Below are 26675 nucleotides of genomic sequence, written 5' to 3' on the forward strand. Positions count from 1 at the left end.
AGGAGTCAAGCACACGCACGGGTGGGCAGCAGGGATTTCACTACCCTGCCACAGTATCTTTGCCGAGCGAGATGCCTTGGGAGCAAAGGAACTTCTGGGATGCCCAATTTGTCCATTAAAATAAGTACACATTAAGAAATATAAGTTGATTAAAGGCTGACTAACTTACATCCCTACTTGATGCATTTGAGAATTGACTGTCAACAAAGGATCTCATCGGTATCAGGCATGATCATCTGTATAAATTGTTCCAACACAGTAGATTATAAATACGTTTTTAGAGATATTTTCCTTGTTTTTAATCAATTGACTGCATTTTGCCTCTTCAGAATCTATCACAATTCGTTGCCCGGTATACAAATCTTGAATAAAGTTTTTTAATCAGCTGTCTCTGTTTACAAATGACTATGGTTTCTGGAGAGCACTGTCCTACTGTAATATCCAATCCCGTTGGCCTTGTCCTCAGTTCTCTTTGATCAGAACGTGGCTGTCTGCTTGCTGTGTCTGGTGCTGTGTGTTCTCTGCTCTCAGAGCGCTGAGGCGGAACCTGCACGGAGGTTAGCTCTGTCTGCTTGCTTTCTCTGTTCAGAAAAATGTACACAGTCCAGAGAGCCTTGCCACTTACGGTGACCAGTGTTAACTTCGGCTTCACCTTCGGGGGAAATGTATCTCCTCTGTGATTCTTTGCACAGGGCACAGGTTAGCTCAGAGGCAGTCTGCAAGAGGACCAGGGAAGCTGAGCTCTGCCCTCGACCTGCTGAATGCCTCCAGTGTGCATGGAGTCTAGCTTAACTCCCACCTCCCACTACAGGAGGCTAAAGTCAGCATCACTTCCAGGACCACTAGGAATATAGTCTTAGCTTAGAACAGACAAACCAAAACAAAATCAAACAAAAAGTCCACAAAAATACCGACTTTGTTTTGTTGGCCAACTATTCCTGTGCATAGGTTCCTCCCTGAAGTGTGGGGAAAAAAATCACATTCCGGAAAACAAACAAACAAAAATTGGAGGTCAGCAAGTAAAGGCACGAGACATAAAGCTTGACAACCTAAATTCAATTCTATGACTCCACACGGTGAAAGGGGACACACACACACACACACGTAAGAAAACCTTGGTTTTCTTCAAAGGAAAAATTAGCAATTTCTTTGAGAGTATAGAATACACAAACTATCATATAACCATACCATCTAAAGAAGCATACATTATATGCTTTATATCCTACTCTAGTTCTTAATAATAAGCATGGAAACAAAGATCAGATACTATTCTTTCCCAAAATTATTATGGGAGTCTATTTCTTGTTCTTTTCAATTGTCATTGACATTAGCTATACTTCAGAAACATAATTTTATAACTAAATTACACTGTAGTACTAAAAATATATTGTTAGTTATTAGCAAAGCTCCACCTTTACCCTGACCGATGGTGTGTTCACTCACTTTAATTACCTTTATTCTTTTTAGGTACACAAAATGTTTCCATTTCTCAGACTCCCTTGCAGCTCAGTTGGCCCAATGCATCTGCACTGCAGTCAATGGAGCATTTAGATGACTCCTGCGGTCCTCAGCCCTCTCTCTGACTGCTTCTGACTGTGAAGACCCTCTGTTCTCTGGATTGTATGGTTACAAACATAGAAGCAACTTAGCTCCTTCAGCCACCTCCTGCCAGAGCGGCTTAAGGCTTCAACCGGAGGAAGAGAACAGATGGGTCTCTATGCTGCCGACCCCGACCCCACCCAGCAACGTGAATCTGTTTCATGGAAGGCTTACAAGCTGGTCCCAACCTTATCATAAATAAATAGTGCCATGTTTTCTATTACATTGCTATGATAAATAAGAAGTAATTGGTTTATCTTTTCTTATTTTGAGTGAAAGGCTACTATTTTCTTCTTTCCGTTTTCCTAAGCCTTTATCATTTTTCACAGAGTTCTGTCTCTTAGAGGCAAAAACAAAACAGTCAGAGGAGTGGAGAATGACCAGCGAACGTGTCAGAAGCTTCTAGCAAGGGGTCCTTTAGGATACAGCATTCTCGGTGAATATAATTTCCAGAACTGTGACCTCTTGGGAGGCAGAATCCTCAGACAGCTATGGCACGGCGCACATGTGACGCTAGGCTCTCTGGCACTCAAGATTTCTATGCGTTCCATGGAGCCTGTGTGACAGCAATCTCAGTCTATACATGCAGCACACGACATTGTAAGTTAAACTTGTCCTTTGATAATCACCAAATATGCTTTTGGTTTGGTTTGATTTGGTCTTTGCTCAAGACAAGATTTCACTGTATAGCTCAAGTAGGCTTTAAATGAACCATTCTTCCACTTTAGCCAACTGGGCATCTAGGACCTGGGTAATATTTTTTGTAATGGGAGGAGGTGTCTCGTGTAGAATATCTCAGGCGAGCCTCACACTCACCACCTGGCCGAAGATGACCTTGGATTTTAGGTCCCCCTGCCTCCATCTCCTGAGTGCTGCATGCTGTGATTGAGACCATGTGGCACACATGTGGTTTCCGCAATGCTGGGAATCCAGAACAGGGCTTTGTGTATCCTAAGACCCAGCATTCCAGCCCTGAATCATAATTTTAAAATTACTTTCACATGAATTAAAACTCAACAGATAGAAAAGATAGAATTGAAGCTTCCCACTGCCCTTGAGCCACTCACGGTCCTCTTCAAAGAAAACCTCCTTCACTCTATCCTTAATGACATTTTACTCTTTTTTTTTTCTACTCTTTCCTTCTTTTCTAAAAACATTAGGCACAACAAGCTTGTATTAATGTCTGAAAGAATTTAGTGCCAGATTTGCAGATGGCATTCAGAATTTGTTAGTATGAGCTACTGCTAAACCTTAAAAAAAAGAAAGAAAGAAAGAAAAAAGCTGGATCTCAACAGAAATAGCAAATAGCCTACACACAGATAGAAACTGAACAACTTGCTACTCAATGACAGCTGGGTCAGGGGAGAAATAAAGAAAGAAATCAAAGACTTTCTGGAATTCAATGAAAATGAAGGCACAACATGCCCAAACATACAGGACACAATAAAAGCAGTGCTCATAGGAAAATTCATAGCACTAAGTGCCTTCAAGAATTTTTAAACATCTCATACAAGCAACTTAAAGTCTCACCTAAAAGCCTTAGGAAAAAAAGAAGCATATACACCCAAGAGGAGTAGACAGCTTGAAATACTCAAACTCAGGGCTGAAATCAATACATTAGAAACAAATAAAACAATTCAGATAATCAATGAAACCAAGAGCTGGTTTGTTGAGAAAATCAACAAGACAGACAAACCCTTAGCCAAATAACTAAAAGGCAGAGAGACACCATCCAAATCAACAAAATCAGAAATGAAAAGGGGGACATAACAACAGACACTGAAGAAATCCAATCATTATGGCTTACTTCAAAAGCCTATATGCCACAAAATTTGAAAAGAACAATTTTCTTGATCGATTCCACTTGCCAAAGCCAAATAAAAAACAGGTAATAGTAACAATTTAATAGTCCTATATCCCCTAAGAAAATAGAAGGTTTCATCAAAAGTCTCCCATCCAAAAAAAAGCCCAGGACTAGATGGTTTCAGCACAGAATTCTACCAGACTTTCAAAGAACAGTTAACACCAATACTCTTCAAACTATTCCACAAAATAGAAACATAAGGAATGTTACCAAACTCATTCTATGAAGCCACAGTCACCTTGGTTCCTAAACCTCACAAAGAACCAACAAAGAAAGAGAATTTCAGGCCAATCTCTCTTATGAACATTGATGCAAAAATACTCAATAAAATATTTGCAAACTGAATCCAAGAACACATCAAAGAGATCATGCATTATGACCAAGTAGGGTTCATCACTATAAGGAAATCCATCAATGTGATCCACCATATAAACAAGCTGAAAGAAAAAGACCATATGATAACCTAAGAAAGCATTTGATAAAATCCAACTTTCATTTATGTTCAAAGTCCTGGAGAGATCAGGGATACAAGGAACATACCTAAACATAATAAAGGCAATATACAGCATGCCTATAGCCAAAATCAAACTAAATGGAGGAAAACTCAAATCAATCCCATTAAAATAAAAAACAAGGCAAGGCTGCCCACTCCCTCCATATGTCTTTAAAATATTACTTTAAGTCCTTGCTAGAGCAATATGACAGCTAAAGGAGAACAAGGGGATTCAGTTCAGAAAGGAAGAAGTCAAAGTATCACTATTTGCAGATGATATGGTAGTATACCTGAGTGACCTCAAAAATTTTACCAGAGAATTCTTACAGCTGATAAACACCTTCAGCCATGTGGCTAGATACAAAATCAACTCAAAAAAAAAAAAAAAGACAAAAGAGCTGAGAAAGAAATTAGGGAAACAACACCCTTCACAATAGCCACAAAGGACATAAAGTACATGGGTGTAACTCTAACTAAGAAAGTAAAAAACCTGTATGAAAAAAACTTTCAGTCTCTGAAGAAAGAATTAGAAGAAGATATCAGAAGATGGAACAATCTCCCATGCTCATGGCTTGGCAGGATTAACATAGTAAAAATGCCCATCTTACCAAAAGCAATCTACAGATTCAATGCAATTCCCATCAAATTACCAACACAATTCTTTACAGACCTGAAAAGAAAAATTCTCAACGTCATATGGAATAACAAAAAGACCCAGAATTGCTAAAACAACCCTCTACAATAAAAGATCTCCCTGTGTCAAGCTGTACTATAATGCAACAGTAATAAAAACTGCATGGTGCTGGCATAGAAACAGAATGGTGGATCAATGGAACCGAATAGAAGACCCTGACATAAACCCACACACTTATGAACACCCGATTTTTGACAAAGGTGTCAAAACCATACAATGGAAAAAATAGCATCTTCAACAAATGGTGCTGGTCTAACTGGATGGCTACAGGTAGAAAAATGCAAATAGATCCATACTTATCACCCTGCACAAAACTAAAGTCCAAGTGGATCAAAGACCTCAACATAAAACCAGACACACTAAACCTGTTAAAAGAAAAAGTGAGGAAGAGCATGGAACTCATTGGCACAGGAGACAACTTCCTGAACAGAACACCAACAGCACAGGCTCTAAGAGCAACAATCAATAAATGGGACCTCACTGTTCTGCACTGTTTAGAAATGGTCTTAAAATGTTTGATATGCCCACAGGCTATAGTCTCATCAGTTCATGAAAGTACCAATATCCTAAGAGTCTGATACACACAAAAACACAATTTAGTTGCGTCAAAGATTTTTTTTTGTGTGTGTATATTCTTGGGATTCATCCTGCTTTAATTATTAGTGCATAGTTTTCTTTTACCTTTTTCTTTTCTTTTTTAATTCTCCTTCTTTAACTTTTTTTATTAATTACAATTTATTCACTTTGTATCCCAACTGTAGCCCCGTCTTCCATCGCCTCCCAACCCCACCCTCCCTCTTCTCCTATGCCCCTCCCCCAGTCCACTGATAGGGTAGGTCCTCCTCCCCTTCCATCTGACTCTAGTCTATCAGGTCTCATCAGGACTGGCTGCATATGTAAATGCCACGGAGAAGGTGACCAGACAGGATGGGGCCACCTTTGCCAGGACAACCACAGGTAAAGAAAGCATGGCAGCTAACCCCTTGAAGATCACTGGGCCATGGTCCGTGGGAGGAAATGGTCCATGGGAGAATTGTCTTCTGCTTTTGTGAGGGAGCTGGGGTAGTTTGTTTTGACCTCATTCTCACTGTGCCACTGAAGGAAATTTTTAGATGAATAGTAAGGAAGAAATAGCTTTCAGGACTGAAGTGTCGATATCATCTGCACAAGGTTACGCTGAAGACAGGAACCATGCGGACCAGACGGGATATAAAGCCCCAGTGCATTTTCACAGGCGCCCTGTAGCCCAGCTTGGTCCTACCAGTGGGCACAGCCCTGGTGCTGGCCACCCCAGCTCACCCTGTCCTCTGTCGGGTCCGTGCAAGCTGCGCTCTGCAGACCTGAAGGAGATAGCTGCTCTCCAAAGCTCCTGGAAATATTCAGAAAAGTATTTTTTAAGATAAGGAAGACAAATTATTTGAGGCATTTTCACGTAATACACAAAGTCCCCAGAAAGAAAACCTGAGTAAATAGTTATTTGCAGAGCCGCTTTTAGAAAGGCTCACGCACGTACACTCAAAAGGGCGCAAGTTTTACCGAGGGTCAGTTCCCTACCTCCCTATGTGTTGACAGAAACCATTTCAGAACTAATTCCTTGACTCAGACTTTAGAGTTGTGGGGGAGACGTCTGGGGAAGTGGAGGGGTCCCTGGGGAGCTCAGTAAGGAGCTGAGTTCACTCTCCAGAACCCATTTTAAAAACCAACAACAAAACAAACCAAAAATAATCAGCTCTTTTTTTTTCTTTTTACAGACGAAGGAAAAATAAAAATACGTGTTTTTCACTCACAGTAAAACCCAAAACACAGCTATCCCCTGGAGACTGATGTTACAGCGAAGGAGCTGAGAACTGAAATACCTCAAAATAAAACGTCAGGGGAGGTTAACAACCAACCACAGCCTGGGGACTTGGCATTCATAGAGCGATGCTTACACTTGCACAGACCCTTTTATCACGGACAACGCTATGCCCCTGCGTGAGGGGGGCAGGACCGCGGCCTCGAACCACCCGCCTCATGGATCTGGTGACCGCAGGACGGCAATCCCTCCTGAATTCCACTCCTCGCCAGTGACCTGGGTCAGCAGAGTGGCTGAGGTCATTCTTGTCTTATGCTGCGGCCGTCTGCTTTGATGTGTCCACTGAAATGTGTCCAGAAGGCAAGAGGGATCACCGCTTGGTTCATGGACTTTTATTTGGCCTTGGATACAGGGTTTTTAGATAGAACCGACGGCTAGGAATTGAGTTCACATCCGCTCCAGCTGCAGACGGAGTGAAGGAGGCTGGAGAATCCAGGCTCTGACGGCGACAGAGGATGGCTGCCTCCGCGTCAACGCACAAGCATTCGGCAACCAGAGGCCACGGCAGGTGCTCAGCTGCCCTTCTGCTCTGAGCCACCCCCGGGAAGGTGTCCACCCCTGGGAGAAGTCTAGTCCCCTTCAGTCAAGCCTGAGCAGGGGCCCGTCTCAGGTTTAATCCAGTTCTAACTGAATTAACAGCCAGCATTAGCCATCACGGGGACCCTTGCAGCACGTGGAACGAGGTCGTGTCCACACATGAACAAAATGATGTATTATTTCACTTCACACTCGCCATTCTATGTGATCCCTATTAGATGGACGTACCCGGGACCTCTGCGGCAGTTTCTATGTGGCCCTGGGCAAGGAATGAACGGCTCCGGTCTACTTGGAGCCGTTCTGAGCTGGCGCCCAGACAGCACAGGATAAAGGAGCGTGCCCCTAAGCTGGAGAGGTTCAGCGGATTACCCTCCACGCCACCGAGGCGGTCCTCTACCTCCATCCAGGAGCTAGGCGTTCTTGGTCTCCTAGACCCAACACCCTTCCACCGTCAGCTTGGCCCGGGCACGAAGCCTCTGCTGAGGAACCTGGTGCCCAGCCATTTCTCTGACGGCAAAGACCCGAGACTGCACCTTGCTGAGGGGGACCTAGCATGCTTCACAGGCTGCCTCCTCCTTTTAAAGGCATGGTTGGTCAATGACCCTGCGTCCCCAGTCACCTGAGGCAGACACTCCACCCACCCTGGATGCCTCTGCACTTTGAAGTTGTCCTCCCCAAGTCCTTCATCCAAGCAGAGGTGAAAGAAGCTCAAATAGGACAAGTGTAGGCCGGTAACACAGCTAACCGGATTAAGCACCAGTTCTCAAAATGGCCCACCTTGCAGGGAAATCTTGAACTTTCTCTTTGCAGAAGCTAAGGTAACTTCCACGGGCAGTGACAGAATTACCCATGAAACCCCTCAAATTAACAGTCGCTGTCTCTGGGGACTGTAGAGATGGCTCCGTAGTTCCGAGTGCTACTGCTCATGTAGAAGACTGACTCTGGCCCCTAGTCTCCACTTCTGTGGTCTCACAAATGACTGTAACTCCAGCATCAAGGGACCCAACATCTTCTGGCCCCCAGAGGTACCAGCACCCATGCAGTCATTGTTCAAAACATAATTGTTGGCTCTTAAAAACAATAACAACCAAAAGGTTGTTTGTGAAGAAAGTTTATTCATTCTTAACACTGGACTATTCATCCAAGGGTGGGCCTGCCTCCCCAGAAAACTGTTCCCTTCTGTTACATTCTTCCTCTGGGCCTACTTCTCTGCCTAAGAGTTCAAGAGAATTCTCCAGGTCATCAGCTTCTCCAGAGCTGAGAAGTACCATCTGCCCCCAGGCTTGGCAACTACAGCATTCTCTTCTGAGATACTGTGCTCCCCCCCCCCCCCCCAGAGCTCAGAAACTGTGTTTTGAGTTACTATTATAAGCCATGTTGTTCTGGTAAGCACCTGTACGCATGTGAATGCTGGGATTTTTCTAAGCATGAATGTCTGTAAGCCATCTCCAGTCATCAAACAGCTCTTCATGTTTGTTTCTGAGAACAAGGAAACTATTGAGAAGAAAATAATGTTGGCTTTTTGTTTTGTTTTGTTTTGTTTTTGAAACACTTACGTCTTGATCCTTAGGCTCACGCTCCAGTGATTTCTAGAAAGACGTGTTCTTACTGTTAACTGAGAATCAGTGTTCCGGTTTGTGGATGCACCATCTCATAAATCAAAGGATGTAAAAACAGACTGAGAAGGAAGCTTGAGAACCATTTTATTAGCATTTGAGAGAGAAACCGCAGTGCAGGCAAGCTATAAATCTGCAACTTCTGGAAGGGGCATGGGTAAAAAGAGAAGTCATACCGCTTTCAATTAGGATCCACGAAAGCAGGCAGGGTCAGCAATGGAGGTCAGCAAGCAGCTGTAGGAAGTAGGTGGGTGGATTCACAGAAAAAGTGAGTCTTGAGTGTCAGGGCAAGCAGAGGGAGAGAGGGAAAGGGAACAGAACAGAGAAGAGCAGGCAAGCTTGGTGAAGATTTGCAAGCAGCTGCATTGAGGGGAACATTAATGGGGGTGAAAGTACATTATGCAGTTAAGGGGGTAATTATTCCTCTCATCTTCTTCGCCTGCCTTCAGGTGAATGAGCTTCCCTGAGGCGTGGGCTTACGGTGAAGTGGTTGACAGTCACAGCTGGCTTAACTCTTAAGAGGGGAATGAAAGTATGTAATATTGAGGAAGTTCAGAATGTCTTTTCTCTACCCATGGCCAGAGGTGGAATTCAGATTGGTTTTTTGTTGTTGTTGTTTTTGTTTTTTTCTCTTTTGATCAAGAAGAAGTAGCTTTCACTTAATGAGCCTCAACAAAGCCCTGATGTTTCCACTTTTTCATTTGGTGTCTGAAATCTTAAGGAGGGGCAGCGTTGATTGTAGGGGAAAGGTCTGTCCTCCGTGCCACAACCCTAGCTTGCTACTGTGTGCTTAGGTAATTAACAGTATAATTACTTATTTTTGCAAGAGCTAGGAAAGTTGATGACATGACCTTCCTCTTGAGTGTGCCATCTTGGCCTGTTCCACACTAAGTTCTTGTGTGTGTGTGTGTGTGTGTGTGTGTGTGTGTGCGCGCACGCATGTATGTTTTCAGAGTTTCTTTGTATATAGCCTTGGCTGTCTTGGATTCCCTTTGTAGACCAGGCTGGCCTCAAACTCACAGAGATCCACCTGCCTCTGCATCCCTGAGCACTGGGATTACAGGCATGCATATCCAGCTCCACCATAAGTTCTAATGAACACTTCTCCTCGGCAAGTTTCCCAAACACTTCTCCTGACACTATGCAAGTTACCTGAGGTCACATCAAAGCGAAAGGCACCACAAAGCAGTGGATAAGAGTTACTATTGTGTTTACATCAGATCAACGAGTCAGATAAGATGCAGAACTTCAAAAGTTTGTGTTTCAGTCTAGTGGAATTAACTTAATCAGAAGTGGACTCACAGAGATCAGGACTAGCTTACTATGACTCCCTCAACTGTTTAGCACTCACACAGTTCAATGGGAGAAAGAAGAACATGCATAGCTCCGCTTTTTTGTTTAAAGTACTTCCCTTTAAATAGTACAATGCTATTAAGGCTTGTTAGTCCTCATTGCGATGGTTCATTTAGTCTTAACCTACTGTGACTTCAACAGATTATTTGGTTTGCTCTGTTTCCATACTTAAACATGAGGTGTATACATATCTCAGTGTTTGAAAAAGAAAAAAAAAACTAAGCTACTTCCTGTTACAGTTTGGATATTAACCGTCTCTTCAAATCCTCTGCATTAAAGACTAGATTCCCACAACTACTGGGGGGATTGGGACCTGTCATAGGTAGTGCTGTGGAGAAACCTTTTGTTCACTGGGAACATGGCCCTGAAGGGGAGGGTGGGACTCCCTCCCCTACTCTCTCTTTTGCTTCCCAAAGGTGAGAGGTTTGTTTAGTCATGTTCCTATGGTGACATCTGACACGTGGCTGTGACACAGGTCTATCGTCAGTTTGGCCAACTCATACTAGGTTAAAACACCAAAATATTTTATTTTTATAAGTGGCTATCTCAGATTTTTGTTATAGTAACAGGAAGGTGACTAACACTAAAGGTTTTTTTTTTAACTGTTTTAGAGGAACTCTAACCTAGGAAAGGTAAAAGATAGAATATCACATATGTAGGGAGGGATACTCCTAGTCACAGCTGAACAGCTCTGTTAAACTGACCCTACCTTAATAACACAAAGCACAGAGCATTGTGTTTACATAAAATAAGGACACTTTTAAAGGCACTGAGAAGTGACTAGAAGCAGCAAATCATGACAGAAGGCTACCTCTGACCAAGGAAAGATTAGAATGAGTTTCTCACATTCAGTGTCTTTTGCCTGAGGCTAGCCCAAATTTGTGTGGGGTGGCATCATTAAAACTGTTATAAAGTTCTAGTTTGAAAAGCCAGATGTCAAAGTGCGGAGCAACCACAGCTCTTGGAATGTGAAAGGCTGTCACAGACAGGAGAGAGGTAGAGAGGAAGAACTCTGGATTCTCTGTTTAAACTCCTTGTGCAGTCTCAGGACAATGCTGCTTTGGGATCTACTCAAGAAACCCTGCCAAGTCTAGACACTTAACTCATTTGAGCTGTTGCAAGCTTGAGCTTTGTCTCATGAGGCTAACTGACCACAAAGAAAGTCAGTGTCATCAGAGGGATACAACAGATCCACAGTCTTCGTTTACATGATGTATTTTGAGTCCAAGTGGCACTCCAGATTACTTGACGACCCATTAATTAAGTAATTAACAGCAAAAATGGAAAGTGAGCCCCAAATGATATAAATGTTAGAATAACAAGACAATCTTTTAAAAGCAATAGTTACAATAACTGTGCTTAAGGAACTAAAGGAATATATGTACATAGTGAGTGAAAGAACAGAAACAAGACTTTAAACATGAACGGACGTTAGGCTTTATCAAATGCTTTTTCAGCATCTAAGGAGAAGATCATGTGGGTTTTTTTTCTTTTAGTTTGTTTATATGATGGATTACATTGCCGGATTTTGGTATAATGAACCACCCCTACATACCTGGGATGAAGCCTACTTGGTCATAGTGGATGATATCTTTGATGTGTTCATGGATTCGGTTTGTGAGTATTTTGTTGAGTACATTTGTACCAGTGTTCATTAGGGAAATTGGTCTGAAATTCTCTTTCTTTGTTGAATCTCTTTGAGGTTTAGGTATCAAGGTGACTGTGGCTACAACAGCTCAGACTCTAAGATCAACAATCAATAAATGGGACCTCATGAAACTGAAAAGCTTCTGTAAAGCAAAGGACATTGCCAACAGAACAAAATGACAGCCTACAGACTGGGAAAGGATCTTCACCAACCCTATATCTGACAGAGAGCTAATATTCAGAATATATAAAGAACTCAAGAACTTAGATACCAACAAACCAAATAATCCGATTAAAAAATGGGGTACAGAGCTAAGCAGAGAATTCTCAACAGAGGAGTCTCGAATGGCAGAGAAACACTTAAAGAAATGCTCAATGTCCTTAGTCATCAGGGAAATGCAAATCAAAATGACCCTAAGATTCTATCTTATACCCATCAGAATGGCCAAGATAAAAAACTCCAGTGACAACACTTGCTGGAGAGGATGTGGAGAAAGGAGAACCCTCCTCCATTGCTGATGGGAGTGCAAACTTGTACAACCACTTTGGAAATTAATCTGGCGCTTTCTCAGAAAATTGGGAATAGTGCTATCTCAAGACCCAGCTATACCACTCCTGGGCATATATCCAAAAGATGCCCCACCATTCAACAAGGATATTTATTCAACTATGTTGATAGCAGCTGTATTTGTAATAGCCCGAAACAACCTAGATGTCCCTCAACAGAGGAACGGAGGCAGAAATTGTGGCACATTTACACAATGGAATTAAAGTAATGGAATTTAATACTGCGCTATTAAAAACAACGAAATCATGATATTTGCAGGCAAATGGATGGAATTAGAAAAGATTATCCTGAGTGAGGTAACCCAGAAACAGAAAGACACTCATGGTATATACTCACATATAAGTGGATATTAGCTGTATAATATAGGCTAGCCATAATTAAATCTACAGACCTAAAAGAAACTAAACAACAAGGAGAAACCTAGGAAGGATGCTTAAATCTCATTCAGAATGGCAAACAGGATACATACCAGAAGCAGTAGAAGAGAGGGAACAGGATGGAAGCCCGCTATAGAGGGTCCTCTGAAAGGCTCTGCCGCCCAACAGGAGATTGAAGCAAATGCTTAGACTCATGACCAAACTTTGAGCAGGGTACAGGGAGTCTTATGGAAGAATGGGGGAGGATTGAAGGACATGGAGGGAGCAGGAGCTCCACAAGAAAACCAACAAAGCAAAAAAAAAAAAAAAAAAAAAAAAAAAACTGGGCCCATGGGATTCTGCAGAGACTGATGCACCAACCAAGGACTATGCATGGAGAGGACCTAGACCCCCTGCTCAGATGTAGACACTTGTCAGAATAGTCTCCATGTGGGTACCTGAATGGGGAGGAGTAAGCAAGGACTGCCTCTGTCATGAACTCGATTGACTGCTCTTTGATCATTTGCCCCTGGTGATGCGGCCTTGCCAGGCCACAGAGGAAGAAGATCCAGGCGGTCCTGATGAGACTTAACAAGCTATGGGCAGAAGGCAGAGGAGAACTCCCCCTTTCAGTGGACTAGGGGAAGGAGATGGGAGTAGGGAAGAGGTAGGGAGTGTGGGACTGACTGGGAAGAGTTGAGGGAGGGGGCTTCAATTGGGATATATATATAATATTATTTTATATAAATATGAAATAAAAAAGAGATTAAAAGAACGGAACCAGTAAGCAAGTATGAAATATATTTTCTAAAAGTCTGAATTTCCAGAAGCTGAAACAATAGGACCTCTCTGTGACACTAGATTCACAAGATGCATTTAACGAGAGAATGAAGATGACAGCAGAAATGAGTAAACTTAATGATAACTCAATAGAATTTTTCCAAGCTGAAGAGCATAGAGCAAAGGTGGAACAATGAAACTTTATGGTTATCTGAATCTATATCAAGGAGCCTCCTAAACTTATAATGGGAGTTTCAGAAAGAGATAAGAGAGACAAGCATGTACAAGGTACATTTGAAGATACCTTGACTGAAATTTCTCAAGCTTGATTTAAAAAAAATACATAAACTTATAAACTTAAGAAGATGAGTACATGTCAGCCAGGATGAATTAAATAAAAGCAATGCTTTTTAAACCTTTAAGTTCATCAGTGACAACTAATGACAACCAAACATGCAAAGAAAATAATGACAGTAATCAGGAAATAATAGGACACATTTCCTTTTTAAATATTATTTATTATTTGTGTAAAGTGTGTATGTGTGTGTGTGAGAGAGAGAGAGCAAGTGTGAACACAGCAAGATGTAACTGCCATGATGCACAAGATGACAGTTTTTGGAAGTCCTCTCCCTCCACCTTGTTTTGAGGCAGGGTCTCTTGTTTCTGCTGAGTACTCACTCTATGGCATCAAGCTTCTAGATAATTCTATTTCTGCCCCACAACAAACTGTAGGAAAGCTGGGATTACAGATGTGTGCAGCCACATCCAGCTTTTAGATGTGGGTTGCAGGCTTTGAACTCAGGCTGCATGTCCAGGACTTTCAACCACAGAGCAGTTTCTCCAGCACTGAGACATTTTTTACTCTGAAAAGAAGATTCCAGTCCTATCTGGCTTCTCCTTAGAAGCAACACAGGCCAGAAAACTGTGAAATGTCTGTAAATAACTGAAAGATAAGCACTATCAACTCAGAATTCTAAAGAAATCAAAGATATTCCTCAAGGATGAAGGGAAACAAAACCATTTCAGCATATGTGCGCCAACAGATCTGTTCTAAACAACAGATACAAAGACTTCCTTAAGAAAATGGTGCCAGAGAGAAATGCAGATCTTTGGAAAGGATTTAAAATTATTCTTAAAGGCTAGTCTATGAGTAAATACAAAGAACCAATTTTCCTTTCAATTTTATTACAATTTAGTGTGTGTGTGTGTGTGTGTGTGTGTGTGTGTGTGTTCATGTATGTATGTGAAGGTCTGAGGCTAACGTGCAGAAGTAATTTTTCTCCTTCTATTATGTGGGTCCTAGAGACCTAACTTAGATGGTAAGCCTTCACGGTAAGCATCTTTACCCCTGAACCATTCTGCCTAGCTCCTTTAATTTCTTTAAAAATTTATCATGTTGTGTTTTATCTTGTCTATAGATGTAACACACTTTAAAACTGCAGTGTAAAGGTTAAAGAGTATGAATAAATGTATTTTTCATGTGAAACAATAAAATACTATGCCAAGTAAACAGTGAACATGAAGACTGTATGTAATTATCTATAGGGAAACATTAAAACATTATGTAACTAGGCATATAGAAAAAATATTATAGTGGAATTCTAAAAACAATATTAAAATCCAAGAGAAGAAAACAGAATAGGAAAACAAAACTAGAGGGAACAAAAGAAAACAAAAAAGTTAAATAAAAGAAACACATAATGACTAGCGGACAAAATATAAGCATACCTATGATTGACTTAAATATAAGAGTAATAAAATCTTCATCAAATTAAATTGCATGGATTATTAGAACAGATGTTTGTAAAAGTCCCATCTACATGCTATAAGATGAAACTTATAACTAACAACTATAAGAAGGGCAGATTTTAAATTTTTCAATTATAGACCTGTGTTTGTCAGCTTTTCTCTTGCTGGTACAAAATATGTAAAATCAACAACTCAAATGGGAGAAACATTCATTTTAGTTTGAGATCTTGGAGAGCTCAGTCATGGCTTGGCTCTGCTAACTTTGAGGCTCTGATGGCACAGTGCATTATGGTACTGTGTTCATTTCTTAGTGACTGAAAAGCTGAGACAGACAGACAGACAGACAGACAGAGAGGAATGCACCAGTGACTTCATTTCCTTCTGCTGATTCCCACTCCCTAAAGCTTCCGCCATCCCAATAGCAGCACCAGCTGGCAAGTCTTCAACACACAGTCCCTGGAAGAATAGCTAAGGTCCAAAACCACAGCAACACACACACACACGCACACACACACACACATACACACACACACACACACACACACATTGACCAACTGTAAATAACTTTTAAAAGTCCTAAGTCCCCATAGTTCCCATCTTAATTCTCTCAAAAGTACTTCTCTCTTTGTACCAATGATCTGTCTTTTAGCATCAGCTGCTAAACTGAAATGTATTAAGTCTCATGATCATAGACCAAGAGCACGAAAGCTGCTATCTAAACAAACATATAGTCAACATTTTTCCTAAAGGTCATGGGAGAAGAAAATAAATCTAGCCAAAAATCCCTCTATATTATCTTGTTTCCAGTGATCTCTAAAACAAGATGTGAGCATTATTACAGCAGGTACTCTCTGAGAATCACAACGCAATGCTCTCCCTCATGTAGATCCACGCTTGCTCTGTTCAGCCCTCAGGCTTGGTCCTCTGACAGCCTCTTGGTTTCTGTGTGAAAATTTTGGAAGAAAGTCTAAGAGGTTCCACATGGCCTTCTCCCCTCCAACAGTTTCTCTTATCATTGTGAAGCTCCTCATTTAGATATTTAGAAGGGGTAGGTGTCCCTTAGCTAAATTTTATGGTATATATTACGATTTGAAGATTTGGAGAAAACCCAATTGTTTTTTCACAGAAGTAAAAAGATATTGAAAAAAAAGCATATTTTAAGTTCCGTTAACTTTTATTACCAAAAAAAAATCACGATTACTACTGGTCAGGAGTAGAAAGATACATTGATAAAATCATATTTTAAGTTCCATTAAGCTTTGTTACAAAAAAAAGTCAAGATTACCACTAGCCATGATCATATAAGAATGCTTCATTGAAGGCTTAAAGATAAGCTATGAGATGTCAAATATGAAAATAAAGAACTTTTATAGTTGAAAGAAATTATCAACCATCATCTATTGCTGAGTTATGAAGATAGTTATGAAGACACTTTCTTCAGAAAACTCTAAATTCCTTCAAATTTATCAGTTTGGTAACAAATATCACCCAATATGCAATTGTATGTATTTATAACAGTTGAAAAACAGCTGCATTTCAGAATTTACATAGATTTTTAATATTATATATTTTATATATCTAAAAAATACACATATCTCTGCTATGACTTGAAAGCAGTAGATGTACTTTTCCTCTGGGAAACTGAATACAGTAGCCATCCATTCCAAGCATATGCTTCCTGCATAACAGTTCCTCATATGTGACTCTAATGGAGACAGACAATGGTTCAAGAGCCATTGTAGGGATTTTGGCTTCAAAAGACACTGAATTTAGGCTGGACTATTACTTTAATAATGACTGAAAGTTGGAACATTCAAAGTAAAAGAACCAAGTGAGAGATGATGCAGAATTTGAACTTGAGCACACTGATTGAGAAGTGGAAACAAATTGGTCTGGGGTGTGGATGAAGGAAATCACAGTAGACAAAAATAATACTCCACATTCACTGTACACAAGTGATTGCTGATGACATAGAAGAACATGATCTTTTAGGAAACTATGGAGGAAGAAGACAATGCCAGTGGTGGGAAGGATCAAATTCTTGGGGGCAAGTGAGAATAAGAAGCCCAACAAGGTGATAGAAAAGAACCGGGGAATGGTGACACATGCCTTAAGTCCCAGCAGAGGGAGGTGGATCTCTGAGTTCAAGGCCAACCTCGTCTACAAAGTAAGTTTTAGTACAGCCAACGCTACACAAGAGAAACCCTGTCTCAAAAAACCAAAAAGGGATAAGATGGTCAAGGACACTGGAAATGAAGATCATCGAGGGTTTTTCTACAACAATAACAGAGGCAGCCAGAGGAGCAAGGAGGAGGGCAAGAGAAGAATAAATTTGTGTTCCTGCAGTACAGTTATATATATCAGCGTTGAGCAAGGATGGAGATTTGAACCTTTAGCTTAGCAAGTCACTGGCATGTTTCATCTTCTTGTTGCAGGTATTTTCAGGCCACTTAAAAAAAAAAAAAACTTTGGCATGAAACCCATGATCGAGTTTCCTAAGCTGCTAGAGCATCACAAACTTGATAGCGTTTAACAGCAGAGGTCCGTCTTCTCACATCTCCTGGCCAGGAGGGTGAAGCCAGCCTGTTGCTGGCATAGGCTTCTTCTAAGGAGCTCACAGAAGAACCTTTACCTTCTCTCGGCCTCCGGTGGGTGTCAGTGGTCCCTGCCCTGTCTGTCTTCAGCATGGACAGAGCAGGTTTAGAATGTGTCTTCACAGGTATACAGTGTTCATCCTGGGACGCATGTCCAGATTTGCAACCTCTTGTAAGCATGGCTATCACTGTGTTAATCCACAGTGACCTTGACTTAATTCAGCTAACGCAGAGAGACCTCTGTCTCCAAGTATGGTCACATTCTGGGATTTGGTATGAATTGGGGAGGATAGTATTCAAATCTCTTCACCCATTCTCTGGGTGAGAGCACAGTTGTGCAATGTGTATATTTAGAATGTCGAATAAAGGAACACATTCAAGAAGATAGAATAGTACAAAAGTAAAAGAATGATATGGACTCACTTGGGGGGGGAGGGGAGGATTGTCACATAGACCAGGCTGACCTGGAACTAACAGACCTGCCTGTCTCCCAAGTACTGGGATTAAAAGTATACTACTACATTTTGACATTTCAGTCTCTTTCAACAATAATAATTAATAAAAGCCGAAATTAAGTGGGTGTTTCCCCCAAAGAACTCAAAGTCAACATTCCACAGAAATGCTTGTACGTCAGTGTTGGTAGCAGCACTGTTCACAGTAGCTGAGTTATGGAACCAGCACAGATGTCCAACAGTACAGGAATGGAAGAGGAAAACATATGTGTGCACACAAGCAAACTTCTTTTCTGATGCAGAGGAAAAAGAAATCCTATTACTTATAGGACAATGAATACAAATGAAGATATATATATACATATATATATATATCCAAACTCAGGAAGACGAATATCACCAGGTTTTTTTTTTCTTATTTGCTGTTTCTAGATTTTATATTGATACTTAAAATTATGCTTTCATATACGACACTGCAGTGGAATGAGAGCTGGCTTGGGAGACACTGGTGGATGGGAAAGGAGGTGGATCTGGGGGTGAAAAGGTCCAGTACAGGCATGAAAACTAAAAGCGTTACTCTCACCGATGACTCTTGTTGACTATGGTCTGCCCTGAGAGACACCTCTCCCAACCGTTCCCATAAAGGAGATACTACACACCCACACGCCATTTTCTTAATTAAACAGAACCAGAAAGCCTTTCTAGGGGATGAGAACTTGCCTCCACCGTGTCCCCGAGGCTGCTCACACAGCCACACTAATGGACTCTTTAAAACTAAGTAATGAAAGGTGTGGCAAAGGACCCCGCATCTATTCACTGGACACGATGTACCTTTTCCTAATTCTCTTCAAATACTTACCGTGCACCATTGGGGCACCATTGGGTATTAAATATTGAGAGGATTAGTGTCTTTAAAAAAAAAAAAATCTTTCCCTGAAATGTCATTAGGGAGGAAGAAAAAGCATGCACAGGCATGAACATGAGGCTCCGTAATAACTAATATTTCTGACATTGTTTTTGAGATGTCCCATTACTGATGTCCCAGTTACTGATTCTGAGACAGATCTGTGGATCCTCAAGTCCTGATCTATCATGATTCCCCTCGGCTCCCTTCCGTTCGTGACTTTTAGGTGGTTTCCAAATACGAACTGAGCTAGTGTTAGCTGGCCTGGCGCAAAGGGTGGTGTGCAGGTGGGCGGTTCACCTGGCTTCCAGGCCCGGCCGCGGAAGCTTCATGCCAGTTCTCAGTGGCTGTGGACATTTCACCATGCAGCCACAAGGAGAGGCCAAAACTATCTTTCAAAAGTCGTAAAGATCGGATGCCATTTTAAGGAGAGAAAGCAAATTGGCTCTTGGTGGACAAAGGACTCAGGTGTGTGGCTGGGGGCTGGGGGCGTGGTCAGACAGGGCATTTCCAGGTCTCACGGGGGGTGGGGGGGGACCCGGTCCGTAGACTTCTGTTCTAAAACGTTTGCCTTACTCTGAAAGCCGAAAGTTAACACGATCACAAATTTGACCCAAGAGTTTGTCATTTCAAGCAGCTTTCCAACAGAGCGCGGGGTTGGCTCTCCCGGCATCACAAGTTGCTGCGTGCACCGGGCACCGGACCGGGCCCCGGGTCTCTGCTCCTCCCCTGTCCCTCCAGGAACAGCGGCATGCCCTGGGCGCAGTTTTCCCTGCCAGGCCTCTCCCACTTCCCTTCCCACCAGTCCCACCCGCCGCGTCCCAGGAACCGCGCTAGTTGTTCCCCCTTGATACCCCTGGGACCAGGACGCGAATTCCTGCGGGTCCCAGGAGTGCCAAAAGTGCTCAGCGAGACGGGAAATTGCAACAGCGCTGGCCCCTCGGCCCTCCCTTGGCGCCTTCCCGTAACTCCCGCCCCTGGACATTTGCCCCGCAGCTGATTCATAGCCGGGGCGCGGAGCCGCCTCCACACGCCGGGACAGACGTCCTCACCCGCGGCCCTGCGAGGCCGAAGACAGGCCGAGCTCCGGAGCAGGTCGCCAGGCGGGTGAGTACGGGACCACCCGCGCGCCCGCGCTGCCCGAGCCTCGCCGCCTTCTGCTTCCTCCTGGCTGCAGCTCCGCGCGGCTCCTGCTCTGTCCTGCTTTGGTTTTAACTCTCAAAGAAGTACCGCCTGTCCGGTGGGTAACTCTGAAAGACCAGATGCTCTCCGAGCGCACGTCGCTGGGGCACCAGCAAGCCCAGGCCTGCTTTGCGGCTCACCATCCTCTGACCTCTCTCCAGTGGTTGGAGAGATGTTTGCTGAGTTGGGATTCCCTTTGGACCACTTTGGTTTTTCCTCTCCCAGTACTCCGTGGGAGTTGATGGCTGCCCCTATCCTCTTGCTTTCCAATCCTTAACTCCCACCCAGCCCTGCCATTTCTTTGGGAGGAGGTGCTTCCCCCTCCACTCAGAGGAGAGCACTAGCCTGAGACATGCGCGGGCTTCTGCACAGGTAGAGAGAGCAGGTACTTCTTCTCAAGTCGCTTGGACTCCCCGCTATAAGGATGGGTGCATCCGAGAGTAGAGAGCTAGCCGCGCGGTGGAGAAATCAGAGCGTGAATACATAGACCTCCTTTCACAGTTCTTGTGCGGCCCCTTGTCCACCCGCTTGCCCATAGGAGCTTCCACCTGCCCTGCCTGGCTGGTGAGTGGGCAGAGGCGTAAAGATAGCTTTCAGACACAGGCTAGATGCCACAAGCTGCCTGCAACATTTTGTGAAAGCGCTTTGAGATCAAGCTGTTTCCAGCTCCGGACACCTGGTCGCAATGTAGGCGGAGAAAAATAGAATTGAAAGGTGGAAATGAGGTGCAGGCCAAAGGCACCACTCCTGGGGGCGGGGGAGGGAGGGGGAGCAGCAAGGCCAGCCATTGGTCCTAACCCTGATGCCAACAGACTTGGAACCCGGGTCAGGTTACTTTTTCTGTCTTACTTTCAGTTTTCTTGTTTACATAATAATAATGGTTCCTATTACTTCTGACCAGGAACTGTGTGCTTCATTTTTATCAATGAGGAAAACAGATGTCGGGAGAGGTAAAGTGACTGGATGATGGTCAAGCAGCTAGGCGACAGAGTTAGGATTTCACCTCTGAGTCTCACAGCCTCTCCACTATATTGCCAATGCTAGGGTTGTTTTGGAGTTGGGCTGGGGTAGATGATCCTACCCTGTCTCTCTACTGCTCTCTTTTGCCTGGGGTGAGTCACAGGGGTTTCCCAGCTGACCTGCGTGTGAGAATCATCCTCGGCATCTTCCAACCACACCCTACATCCAACCACACCTACCTCCAGCTTCTCCTGGGGCTGCATAAGCATGGTGAGCCATACTCCCGAGATGGAGAGCTCAGCTGCGCAGCTAGATCTACGCCACCACCGGCCTCTTTGGGGCTGCGCCTTGATGGCGGATCTGTCTCTTGTCTAAGTTCTTTCCTCAAAAGGCGGCTGTGAGAGAACGGGGCTGGTGCTGAGCATCCAGAATGACACTGAGCCACATGAAGAACACTCACCGTGGACAGTTTTCCTTCTCTCAGAGTCTGCCCATCCCTCCACTCCCTACACCTACCCCACTGTCACCTTCCCCAACCCCATCCCCAGTGGACAGAAAGTCCATGGGTGTTGATGTTTCAGACCCCTTTGGCCTGAGAAAAGAACCCAGCCAGAAACAGTTGTAATGGAAGTTTTGGTTTCTCTGTAAAATCGGTTACATTATGTATACATGTATTTGGAGGAGACCGCTGGCTGAGTTGCTCTTGACAGAGACTGATATAGCCCTAAAAGGACCCATTGACCCTCAACAGCCGGGAGGAGTAAATGGGTCTGCGCCTCCTCTCCCCATTAACCTTCTCCCTCCTACTTAGGTAGGGTAGGGGACTGGGAGGGAAAGGCTTTAAGGAACCCCAAATAAAATAGAGTCTAAAAATGACCACTACAAATAGTGCTGTGGTTCTGAAAGAGTGGCTGTCCATACGGCCTTCGACAAGAGGAAGGTTTGTGCTTTCCCTGTGCGAGCCGGGCTGAGTGTTTGTTTGCTGACTCTGAAAGGAAATCACACTGTGCATTCTCCTGCCGGACAGGAAACCTTTCTTAGAGAGGACATGAATTGCAAGGGGGGGAGGTGTGTGTGAGGGGGAGCAAAACAAACAGCACACCGTGTGAAGTGCGAAATAGAATGCACAGCCTATCAGTCTCTTTCTAGGGAAAGCCCTCCCTGAAGCAACCTCCCTTTTCCCCAGCTGAGGGTTTATTTCCCCATGGCTGATCCTGGCTTCCCACGGTCTTCCTCAGTCCACATTGTATCCTCCCGCTTCCCCAGGTTTTAGTTACTTCACACTCCATTTGACTTGTGTCACTTTGAAGTGACAGGACCAACAACCGACTGCTGTTCTTCTAACGGGGAAGCGGATGCAAGGAAACACAGTCTTACGGCATCAGCTGCGACCAGTCAAGCGTGAACATGCAGTGTGGTGCATTATTTTTCTCTTCCTGGTGACAAACACTGAACAAGAAGCAACTTAAGGGAAGAAAGGTTGCTTTTGGCTCGTGCTTTGAGAAGGTGTAGCTCACCGTGAGGCAGCCATGCACGTTGTGTTGCCAATTAGGAGGGAGAGGAGAGAGAGAGATGGTGCTGGTGCTCCACTAACTCTCCCCAGCCCACCGCCGTTTTCATTCCGTATGGGATACCAGCCCTTGGGACAGTATTACCCACATGAAGGATGAGTCATCCCTCATCAGGTGCTTCCTCCTGTACCAGACACGCCCAGAGAAGCATCTTCTAAGTGGTTCTGAGTTCAGTCAGGTTGGCAGTGCTGATTAACTATCAAGAGTTTACCACTTAGCCGCTGGCTACTCCACATGATATATGATGATCATAACATATGATGAATATCACCATCAGATGCTTTCATTTATAAAGATTTGAAGAACATGCATATACACGCAAGTTTCTTTAAAGGTTTATTTTATTTTATTTATACATTTCTCTCTGTATGTGTTTCTCTCTTTCTGTGTGTACATGTGTGTGTGTGTGTGTGTGTGTGTGTGTGTTTATGGCATGTGTGTTCAGGTGCCCTTGGAGGCTAGAAGAGGGAATTGGATCCCCTGGAGCTGGGATTATAGGTGACTGTAAGCCAGGTGTGGTTGCTGGGCTGAAATCCGGTCTTCTGAAAGAGCAGCAAATGCTCTTAACTGCCAACCCCTCACCACACCACTGTCATTTTGTTAGGTGTTACTAGAGAACAGACACTTTGTTTGCACTAGTTAGTTGTCTGAGAGACAATGGTAGAATGCCTAGTTATCCAGGACTGTCAACACTTGGGATCAGCAGCAGTTACAATTTTGCTAACCCACCCCTACTTCCTCTCTCCTCTCTCTGTTTCCTTCCTCCCTATTTTGTGCTGGGCTCTAACTCAGGACTAGTGTTCACAAATGACCTACACCCTAGCCTCACAGTACTTTTCAGTGTTCAAAGCTGTTTCCACCACTCTTTTCTTGCCTGGAGAGTTTCTAGTGATCAGCTGATTGTAATTTTTACCTTTGACCTTTAAATGTTTTGTTAAAATGCATTGTAGGGAGTCTACTTTCTATGGTTGCTAAAATTTTCTTTTTTAAATTTGCTGACAAGAGTTTTATTTAGATTTATTCTATTCAATTTAGGGCTTGCTGAACTTCTCAGATCTCTAAATTTACAGTTATTATTAAATTTGTAAAAAAAAAAAAACAAAAACAAACCTCATCTCAAGTCTAATTGTTTCTTATCCTTTTCCCTCCTTTTTTGTGATTTCAGTCGAATGTAAATTAAATAACATCACAGGCAACTGCTGCTGCTAACTCAGATCTTTTTTTCCGTGTCTCTCACTTGCAAACAAGCTTTAAAATTATGTTTGTTATTTGAATTTCCTTCTTTACAATCCAAGGTGGACAGCTTGTTCCGTATTTGTAGATAGATCTTCTGTCGAGGGCTTCCTGTTTGCTCTTCCCCTTATTGATGGCTATTGTGGATTGAGAAACTACTTAGAATTAGCAGCCGTGCCTCAGGGAAGATAATGTATTGGTCCTTGCACTTAAATGTGAGTAGCTGTGGAGTAGAATCCCAGAAGAGCCGTCCCGGGAGCAGAGGACTTATCACACACCTCTGTTTCATAGACAAGCAGTCAAGTCAATGTATGCAATTCTGACACTCCTCACCACAGCTCATACAAATACATATGTATATACATATATTTTCACGCTTGTAAGTGGATGAGATACAGTATAGCATTTTAATTTGCATTTCATTAATTACTACTGCAATTTAACATCTCTAGTTATTTATGAATCATTTGTGTTCTCTAATAGCTAGTTCATGCCTTGGATCATTCTTACATGGAGTTGTTTTCTCTTATGTAATTTTTTGTTACATTGATGTATTGACTTGTGAGGGGTTGTTTATGCTACAGTGGGCAGGTGAAGGTCAAAGGAAGACTTTGCCCTCCTTCTACTACATGGGTCCTATGTCTCTGGCTCAGGTTTTGTGCATGGTAGAGGCTCTGTGCTGTCTCGCATCAGGATACTATGTGTGCAACAGATAAGTCAATCACATCTACGACTTTCTCTCTCTCTTTTTTAAATCGTGGAATGAGACGCATATCGCAGTAGTTACCATCTTAACTGCTGTACTTACAAAGCTCAGTGCTCACAGCTCTCCAGCCCATGGCTCTGGCACTCTCTCCCCTTTGCAGAACTGTACAGTAGTTACCAGTTTCCCTCTCCCATTCTCTACATCAGCCGAGCTACTCTCTGTCTTTTAAAGTGGACTGATGAAGGCTCTTCATGTGAATGGAATCACACACTATTTGTGTCTCTGTGACTGTCTCACAGTATAATATTAAAAAAAAAAAACAAACCCATTGGGTCTTCCCTACTTTTTCTTCCAACAAATTTAGTGTGTCTGGTTTTATGTTGCGGTCTTGATCCACTTGGACTTTAAGGTTGTGCAAAGGTGATAGATATGGGTCTATTTGCATTTTTTTACCGATGGACTTCCAGCACCATATGTTGAAGTTGCTATCTTTTTTTCATTGTACGGTTTTGGCTTCTTCATCAAAAATCAGGTGTTCATAGGTGTGTGGGTTTATTTCTGGATCTTCTTTGATTTCATTGATCCACCAGTCTGTTTCTATGCCAGTACCAATGCAGTTTTTATTATACATTCACTATTAAGTGGATATTAGCCATATAATATAGGACAGTCAGCTACAGACCTAAAGAAGTAAACACTAAAGAAAGCCTTAGGGAAGATGCTTAAATCTCATTCAGAATGGCAAACAGGATAGACACCAGAAGTGGTGGAAGAGAGGAAACAGGATGGGAGTCTACTATAGAGGGTCCTCTGAAAGGATTCACCAACAGGGGATGGAAGCAGATGCTGAGACTCAGGGCCAAACTTTGGGCAGAGCACAGGGAGTCCTATGGAGCAAGAGAGGGGTGGGATTAGAGGTACATGGAGGGGACAGGAGCCCCACACAGAGACCAACAAAACTAAAAGATCTGAGCCCAGGGGGTCCTGCAGAGACTGATGCATCAACAGAACACCATGCATGGAGAGGATCTAGACCCCCTGCTCAGATGTAGCCGATTGGCAGCTCAGTCTCCATGTGGATCTCTGAGTGAGAGGAGCAGGGGCTGCCTCTATCCTGAACTGAGCTGACTACTCTCTGATCACTCACCTCTGATGATGCAGCCTTGCCAGACTACAGAGGAAGAGGATCCAAGCAGTCCTGATGAGACTTAACCATGCTATAGGCAGATGGCAATAGTAGAGAACTCCCCCTTTCAGTGGACTAGGGGAAGGGGAAGAAGGGAAGTGGGAGGAAGGTGAGATTGGGGGAGTTGAGGAAGGAGGCTTCAATCAGGATATATAATGAATAAATTGTGAAGAAAAAAATTTTAAAAAAAGAACCAATTGTGACAGCCATTAGTCATCTCTGCATTTTTGTGACTGGCAGGCATTCCACAGTCTAAACGCCCTACCTGTCTCCTTACTCACATGCTTACTATTCTTTGTTGCACAGAAACGTTAAGTAGTTCTGTCATCAGCAGATTTCATCATTTCTGGGCTTTGCCTAATTTTGGAAATTTTTGGTGATTTGAAACTTAAATTGTCTTATTTCTGCTAATACTTGTTACTATTTTGGTTTTAACAGCATAATATCAGACAACATATTTCTGAAAAAACAAAGTGAAGGTAAGGATGCAAGTTAATTTTTTCCTAAATTTTTAAATGATTGATCTCATCCATTTCTTTAATGGTTTATAATTTGAAACTCAGTTTATGCTTTTTGAGAAGGGGTATATAAAACCAGGACTCACTATGTAACCTAGACTAGCCTTGAACCCACAACTCTCTTGCCTTCCTGAGTGCTGGGATTACAAGCATGTACCATCACCGAAGATGAAATTTGGTCCTCATCATAAAATCAGCTCCTCTTCATAACAGGCCTGTCTCTGGCCTGTGTCCTTTCCATTGATCTTTGGACCTCTT

At 43.0% G+C, this 26675-nt stretch overlaps 1 protein-coding gene across 6 annotated transcripts in view; it reads left to right on the forward strand.

Annotated features, from left to right (window-relative positions):
• The first annotated feature begins 19871 nt into the window (after positions 1 to 19871).
• The window catches only part of Osmr (oncostatin M receptor), a 73432-nt gene continuing 66628 nt past the window's right edge, over positions 19872 to 26675 (forward strand). For 2 of the 6 annotated variants that reach the window (XM_060380507.1, XM_060380505.1), the window contains exons 1-2: positions 19879 to 20168; positions 26338 to 26378. The gene's annotated coding sequence lies outside the window, so the exon portion shown is untranslated. Of the gene's footprint in view, positions 20169 to 20280; positions 20302 to 26337; positions 26379 to 26675 lie in introns of those variants that run through there. The other 4 variants (XM_060380506.1, XM_060380508.1, XM_060380511.1 and 1 more) reach the window with 3 other exon arrangements.

The sequence above is a fragment of the Meriones unguiculatus genome, chromosome 3 (genome assembly GCF_030254825.1).
Source record: "Meriones unguiculatus strain TT.TT164.6M chromosome 3, Bangor_MerUng_6.1, whole genome shotgun sequence".
Lineage (NCBI taxonomy): Eukaryota > Metazoa > Chordata > Mammalia > Rodentia > Muridae > Meriones > Meriones unguiculatus.